This window comes from Amblyomma maculatum, chromosome 1, assembly GCF_055883805.1.
Source record: "Amblyomma maculatum isolate TAMU_Amacu chromosome 1, ASM5588380v1, whole genome shotgun sequence".
Taxonomy (NCBI): domain Eukaryota; kingdom Metazoa; phylum Arthropoda; class Arachnida; order Ixodida; family Ixodidae; genus Amblyomma; species Amblyomma maculatum.
In genome coordinates this window covers 223072760-223080050 of record NC_139344.1, presented here as the reverse complement: position 1 = coordinate 223080050, position 7291 = coordinate 223072760, and positions in this window count along the sequence as shown.

Genomic DNA, 7291 nt, shown 5'->3' with positions numbered 1-7291 from the left:
ACAGTAAGACTTGCATTGTGTACGGCCATCTTAACTGCAGAATATTAGGCCATCTATGTAAGCCATGTAAAAGCAATAAGCGAGAAATCACTAACACTACAATTTGTTTTAACTATACCTAAGCAATGAAACAGCGCAAGGAGACGAACACAGGAAAAGAAGAGGAATAGAAGGAGGCGCTTTTTCTATTCCTCTTCTTTTCCCGTGTTCACCTCCTTGCGCCGCTTCATTGGTTAGTATGAACCAACTAACCCTTCAGCAAGTACTTGTATACCTAAGCGTACTCACCGCTTTTCACACTGCTGCTTGGGGACATCACACACCAAGTATCAATAGAAAGAACTCTAGGACATAACATTTAATTGTCCTCGGTCCCAACTCGTGTCGGAATTAAAGGCAGTCAGAGAGCAGACGTGTGCGCGCGCAGAAAGAAGATCATGAAAGCAAAACTTGCCGCGAACCTTTGTAATCTTTATTTGTTACTGCTAGCAGGCGGTGTATCGCGCGTGCACCGCGTGTAATGCGCAGAAAGATCTTTTTTTATTCTTTGGCGCGTATTTCACGCCAGGCAACACCCTTCTCAGGTAGATGATTACACGGAAAGCATTCATCTGGCCTTAAATGTGGATGAAGCTTCTTTTGCACAACAGACAGCCCATCCGTTTTCCAAAATCATGATTATATTCCTATACTCCTCCTCCAGTGTTATCATTATCTGAGACCCCTGATGAGATTACTACAGACTTCACTATGACAGAATTGCTGGCCTCCATATATCGCCTAAAGCCAAGCACTGCCCTAGACACGAAGGCATACCTAAATCCTTGTTTCGCAATTTGGAAATGCCTGCTTTACAGTCTCTGCTTGATACACTCAATCAGATGTGGTATACTGGAGTAATTCCGGGAAAGTGGAAACATTCTATCGTTGTTCCAATACCCAAATCGGGTTAGCCGCCAGCTTCTCTAACGATATATGCTCTATTTTCCTTACGCCTTCTAACTGCAAGCTTTCTGAACACAGTTAGTTTGTCATGGTGGTTGAAATCAAATGCTGGTTATCTGCTAGTCAGCTTGCGGACTCCATCCTTTGGCCGTGGATACTCAGCCGTCGACGGTGGGACTCACTTGAAGCAATCAATCGTGAGGCTATGCGCACCAACATATCTCCTTCGTCTTACACCCATATCCGTTCTGCAAGAGTACGTGCAACTTAATACATAAACCGAACTCGGCGTGAGGCAAACAGAGCACGCAGAATGTCGCTTCAGCTCCATCGTTTACAGACACTTTATCCTTGGTGGTACTGTCAACTCACAGCCGATCGCTCCATTTCTTCGCCGCCGATAACAACCGCGCATCTACCTCCAGGGTGCATAATATACACCGATGCATCACGCATGTATTTCACATTTAAATTATTGCACGTTAGTTTGGGCGACGACAACTACGAAAAACGTAAATAAACTTCTACTTCTGCAAAAGAAAGCTATCCGTCACGTTGCGAATATACATGCAACGCACACAATTAGGCATGCTATTCGTACTTATGGTATGTGCTGATCATATATACGAATTTCGCTTACTGCAGGTTATGTATTTCTCTACATCTAGTGCTAAAATATCCTGGAAAATCTCGGATCCTTGGGCTACAGAAATACAAATGTTAACCCCCGAAGCTCTGATGTATGGGAAATACCGCATTTCAGAACAAACTATTAACTGCGGTCACTGGATAATCTACCGCATGTACTAAACAAATATAAGCACACCACCAATTTTATTTCCAAGGAGCTCATTTCATCGAAATGTCAATGTAACCTCCTAATCTGCTTGTACCACTGTAATTTGTCTTTTTTTTCCCACCTTGTTATGTGTTGTTATATTACGTGTCATAATGCTGAATGTGATATTTAAGTGCTGATGTTTTAATATTAGTGTATTATAGTGTAACATTGATACTCTAAATATGCAGTCAGTGTGTTGTTCCTTGCTCTTTTCTTCATTGCAAGCGATTGTAATGTGGTATGATACTTGGTGTACCTTTAATGTTGTGCAATAATGAGAACTCGTTTTTCTCATATTCGCTATTGCCATGCATTGGTCCCCTGGGCCTTTGTCGAGCTGTATGCACAGCTTTTAGCCGAGGGTGACCATCCAGATATTTCTGGCAAATAAAGTTCCACTGACTGATTGATTGATTGATTGATTGATTGATTGATTGATTGATTGATGTACACAGCACTGCAGGGAGTTACCGCAGTGTATAGTCCCTCCCATCCTCATCTTAACCCTCGCGTAACATATAGCGCGGACACATGCACCCCCTTTGCCTTAGAGCTTCAGGCGATACACAATGCAATTGCTTCCCTTCCCCTCGTACCCTCATTTTACATTGTTCATATTTACACTGACTCCTTAGCCGCCCTTAAGCAGCTTAAGGCTGTTCGGTGCACATTCTAAATTGCACAATCCATTCACCAAGTTTACAAAAAATACACCTGTCCTGTTCGTATACATTGGATTTGCGGCCATGCTCACAATCTATACATAATATCTATGGGGATACAATGACACACCTTGACACATCAAACATCTCGCCACCTTCCCCTCTTCTCCCAGGTCTGTTCATGCCCTATGTTTCCGAGAAAGAAGCTTTGCGCCACCGAACACGTGCTCTAATTCCTCCGTGTTCGTACCCTCTCCACCGTAATCTCACTCGGGAGGAGGAGGAGGTATCTGTGCGCTGTATTCGGGCAGGAGACACCTTCTGTGCGTCATCGGGGGCGTGACGAACGGCTTCGAGTGACCGAAAAACGTTCACGTTGTGTATCTCCACTGTAACTGCGACATGAAACACCTACTGTGGACCTGCCCAGCTACGACATCCGTGAGACAGTGCTACCTAAGAAAGCAGTCCTGCGGTGGGACCTTGAATGTGACTACCGCAAGTGGAGGCTATAGATAATCAGTTTATGGGGAACTTCTGCGAATTTTTAAGAGCAACCAGTTTACACTCTTTCTTACTGTCTCCTACTTCCCCCTCCTTTTTTCAATATTCCTGATGGCAAACGTCTCGAATAAAAAAGAAGTGCGACAGCATACCGCGCCTTTATTTTCATGTAAACCAATTATTATTATTAATATTGGGTTGGCTTGTGGGGTTTAACGTCCCAAAGTGACTCAGGCGATGAGAGACGCCGTAGTGGAGGACTCAGGAATTTCGACCCTCTGGGGTTGTTTAACGTGCACTGACATCGCACAGCACATGGGCGTCTTTTCGCCTACATCGAAAAGCGGCCGCCCAGACCGGGATTCGATCCCGCATCCTTGGGCACAGTAGTCGAGCGCCGTAAGCACTGCGTCCCCCCGGCGGGGGCTATTTATTATTATTATTATTATTATTATTATTATTATTATTATTATTATTATTATTATTATTATTATTATTATTATTATTGTAATGTCCAATATGTCACACTACGACTTGTAATGACCGCAACTGATTGGAGATGAGTAAACATGCTCAGCTATGGGACCGGCTTTCTGAGACCTGTCCCCTAATTTTCGACATTTGTTTTCAGTCTTAGAGCCTTTGGTCCGTTTCTGATTTGTGTCCTAGACGCGTGACGTCCTGGAGGTCCCTGGCCACCGGCGGAAGCGCGTCAAGAGACCTCTTAGGCGCCTTGCGCCATCTGCACGTCGACATGGAACATCACCGCCAACTGAACTCCATGCTGTACTGATGCTAGCAGTACCAACGGCAAGTCAAGAGATCCCTGTAGTCGCGGCTACAGATCACAGCCCTTCGAACAAGAGACCGCGCGAAGAACAAGCCAGTGACATGCGCCTTCGGGCGACCATGCAGAGGACATGGACCAGGCGTCTTTCATGGTTGTGTCCAACAAGAAAAATAGATCTGCTGCAGTGTTCCAGTAATCCAGTAATTTAATAATATCTGAAGATTTGATTGCATACAAAGACGTATCAATTGCAGAGAAATTACGGTTGCAACGCGGAATGACGAACTAATATCGATAATGGCTCACTGCCTGCGAGAAATTACGAATTACAGCTAAAAGTTATAGCTTAGCCTCAAATGATGAGACATTCCAAATGTGCGCTATTCGCAGGCGGGCTGAAAGGAAAGCTTTGCGCACAAAAAGCCTGGAAGATCTTCGTATCTGCAGGCGGGCACAACGTCACATTCGACGCTACCTGGACAAACTCGGTCGGCAATGGTGGCAAGACTTTTGTTCTGCTCTGGATGCGCACCAACCAGTAACAAAAATTTGGCGTGTCGTTTGCGGTATATATAAGCACACCGCTCGAACAGTTTCACCCCTTCGCAGCACTCATCTGAGAAGAATACTGCAGAATGCTGTCACTGGGGTCAGGGCCTTCTAAACTCTCCACAGATGGTCAGTCGGGCATACAACAGGCAAAGGTATCAGCGATGCACTTTCAATTGAAAGAGCTATCCACAGCTATCGCGGAATCAAACAGACGTACGTCTCCGGTAATGAAGTGCCTTACGACGCCATCGCAAAGCTGTGCCCCAACTTCCGCCTTCGACTCTTGCAATATTACCATTCTTCCTATAGATGTCTGGTGCGGTCCCCACGGAGTGAAAGCTGGCGAAAATTGTGCCTATTTTGAAACACTGAAAGCCGCCAACTAGCTACGCATCCTCCCGGCCTATCGCTCTCCTGAGCTGCGTAGGTAAGCTTATGGAACGAATTGTCTGCAAACGCATCACTTGGTTTCTCGAAAGCCGAAATGAGTATCCTCGAGAAATGAACGGGTTTCGCCAAAACAGATCTGCGACTGATAATGTCAACGCCCTTGTCTCGTCACTTGAAGATACTTTCATAATGGATGCATTCCGACAGCCGTTTTCCTTGGCATCAAGGTCGCTTTTGACTCTGCTTTCCATCATGAAATTCTCGCAGTCTCGGCAAGTCTTCGCCTCGAAGGAAAGCTGTACAAGTGGATTGGACACTATTTACAAGAGCGGCAAAATTGTATGACCACTCCAAACGGCCCAACTCTATATCACGTAGTAGAGAGGGGTGTACCTCAGGGAGGTGTGCTTAGCCCTCTTCTATTATGCAATATTGCCCCCATACACATAAAAAGAAACCTTCCGCGAGGAGTGCACATAACGATTTACACAGATGATATCTGCATCTGGAGCACGTCATGTTCGCGCTGTATTACCCAGCAACGTCTTCAAAGAGCGCTACTACACACCTCGATGTACCTGGCTCCGCGAGGTCTTTGCCTCTCACCAGAAAAGAGTGTAGCCATGGCTTTCACGAGGAAAACAATGGCTCGATATCCGCTCTTCCTAGATGGACGGTCACTACCTTATGTACGATGTCAGCTATTCCTGGGTGTTGTGATTGACAGTAATCTCTCTTGGTCAACTCAAATAAAAAAAACCTTCGTGAGGTCACAGCATCGTCACAATTAAGTTTTCAGATTTAAGGCGGGAACGAGGTGGGGCAATAACTGCCGATCAATGGTTTTGCTTGAAAATTCATATGTTGAAGGTACTCATCGCTATTATCTAACAGTGCCTCAAAGACCACCTTTACCAAGCAAGAATATTCTTGAGGCTGCACAGAACAACTGCTTGCGAATACGCCTTAGACTTCCAAAGGGTTCCTCGGCACCAGGAACGCTACCAGAAGCAGGACGTTTCCCTGTGGATCTGATTGCCGCACAGGGAACTATTTGTTCCTGTCTCCGACATGCCCTCCAAGGGGGCAAGCACTTCTTAAAAGAACTTGTTGACGGGCTATGATTTTCAGCTTCAGACGGCATTCTTAGCGCAGAAAAACACACACGCACACGAGAGAATAGGAAGGATACGGGAAGCGCCTGTCCCGTGTCCTTTCTTTTCTCTAGTGTGCGTGTGTGTTTTCCTGCGCTAAGAATGCCGTCTGAAGCACTTCTTATACCATGTCAACTGAATTCATCGATCGTAACTCTGGATTTTGACAAGCCGTGCAGCTTCTTTCCCTGCCTAATAATAATAATAATAATAATAATAATAATAATAATAATAATAATAATAATAATAATAATAATAATAATAATAATAATAATAATAATAATAATAATAATAATAATAATAATAATAATAATAATAATAATAATAATAATAATAAAAACTACTGCCTCTGACGTTTCCCCCCTGGACATTCTTGCCTCTAAACGTGGGGATGTTTATTACAGGTGTAATTACAAAGCCGCATGCCACAGGCAAGCGCTACTCTCGCCCACTTAACCGAGGAATATATGCAACATACCCACATATTCACCGATGGTTCGAAAACTTGAGAAACTTCTTCCTGCGGCCTTTATGTGCGCTCAACAAGTCATGCCATTTCTTTCCGGCTGCATCGGAAGACATCATTACAACCGCCTAACTTCACGGTATTAAAGAAGCTGTTTCTTATATCCTGCGGCGAAACCCTGGTCGATGGGTTATCTTTACCGACTCTAATGCAAATCATCTCCAGCCTGCTCAAAAAAATTAATCAGCAACCCTTTTCCCTTGACATCGAATATCTACATCATTTGGCTATTACCGCAGGTCACTGTATAACATTTCAGTGGACACCAGCACACTGTGGCATTTTAGCCAATAAAAAAAGGAGATGAAGCGTCTCGTGAAGTTCACCAACATCAGAGATATATTCGTACCTTCTTCACGAAATCTGCTGCATCCCAACTGGCTAAAAGAGTCGCTTTTCAAGAAAAGTATCGGTTCTAGAGCTTGTCAACGCATCAATATCAATTCCTTCGCTCAGTTGACCCACATCTAAAATCAAGATTCCCTCCCAGGTTATTTCCTCGCTGTCCGGAGACTGTCCTTCGACTTCGCTTGAACTGTGCATTTACAAATGACTTACTATAGCGTTTTGGTTAGACGAGCAGTCCGCTTCGTGACAACTGTGGCGCGATAGAAACTGTAAAACATATCGTGCTTGAGTTCTTTGCGTACGCTGACGAGTGTGGCTACTATGAAAATTGCATGGAGAAGTTCTCACCAGTGCCTCTAACATTGGGCAGTATTTTAGTTCCCTATGAACTTTCTGTTTGAATATTTAAAAGGCGTTGGGCTTCCTGACAAGCTATAGTTTCACGCAGTTTTCACGCTATGAACTTTGTGCGCTTGCTGGTCACTGTCACGCATTTTTCACGCTGTGAATTTTGTAAGCTCATTTGTAGGTCTATGCATCTCCTCACTTCATTGTTCAGCATTACTCGACGATGAACCC